Source organism: Camelina sativa, chromosome 11 (assembly GCF_030686135.1).
Source record: "Camelina sativa cultivar CO46 ecotype springtype chromosome 11, ASM3068613v1".
Classification (NCBI taxonomy): Eukaryota; Viridiplantae; Streptophyta; class Magnoliopsida; order Brassicales; family Brassicaceae; genus Camelina; species Camelina sativa.
Window position 1 is genome coordinate 39,763,397 of NC_141890.1, and position 1,525 is coordinate 39,764,921.

Sequence of the window (1,525 nt, forward strand, 5' to 3'; positions counted from 1 at the left end):
TCTTATAAAGTTTAAATATTATTCATATCTTAAACATTTTATAAAAAGATAAATGTTTTAATAATTGAAATATAAATAATTTTTAAAATTTTAATAAAGTTACACATTTGAATTTTTAAAGTTATTAAAAGTTGAAATTCTTTAAAATAAAGAACCATAATAAAATGCATAATTTTTTTAATTTAAATGCCTGATAAATCAAGGTTTCTGCTTATTCGTATTCAGAATCATTTTGGTCTCTTTTTTATTAATATGACTTTGAATATTTGCCTAGTTTTCTTAAGTGATGTAGGGCATTGTATATTTTTTTATTCATCAGTTGAGCAATATATGTCTGTTTTAAAAAATTTATATTACATAATACGCAGAAAAATCATAAATTTTAGTAACTAAATATATTAGATAAAAATTTAAAATAATTTAAATATAAAATAAAATAAATGTGAAAGAAGAATCACATATTTTTGTTTTAATTAGGTTGAGAGATTTATTTATCTTTTAAATGTTACCTATAATTGATTCTATAATTAACTAAATCCATACTATCCGTACTTACCAAAAATAGACTAACCCGTATATTATGATACACCTATGTCACAAGTTTATAACAAAAAAATCATAAATATATCTATTATATAGTCTACAAAAAAATGTCGTGTACTTCCGTTTTATTATATAGGGATGAACAACCATAAGAACAAAAAATGAGAAAAATTTAATCTGAAAATGCAAATGATTTATTCCCTGCTATCTATTTATAGGCTAGGAAGAGTTGGCTAATCATTATCACAAATTAGGTGTAATAAGATCATATATATAAAGATTTTTTTGATAAGATCACAACATTATTATATAAAAAAAAGAAACTAATTCAAAACTAAAGATAATTTGATTTGTATGGTAACAACATTAAACTATTTTTATACATTTTGGATAGTAATTCTTTTTTAATTAATTTTCGTTTATTAATTACTGTTTAAAATTTTGGCTATATATCCATACCTAACCCAACTAATGAATCCCCTAACGACATTAGCTAAGGAAATAGTTACATTGATTGCCAAGTTTAAATATTCAGTATTTACATTGATTACCAAGTTTAAATATTTATTATATGAAACTCGAATATTCATGGTAAAGTTTGTTTTCTAATATTACGTTTCACATAATTAATCGCGTGTAAATAGGGATATTACGAAAACTGAAATTAATAACATAGTTACCTAAAAATATGGAAATAAGTTATAGAAATCCACAGTTTTAGAAACATGATAATATTTTCAAGATTAATATTTAATGCTTTATATATATATCCGATAGATATCCAATAAATTCGGATAATCCATATGCTAAATATCTGATTTCTGATTTTGGGTTTGTTAGCAAAATTGATCCAATCCGATTACAAAAGCTACTTCTCTTTTACTAATATAGAGATAGTGTTTCCCAATCTCATCATTCTGGAATGACCTTTGTCTGTTTTTAGGCCCAATTACATTTTATATATTTGCTTTGCTACCTCTAT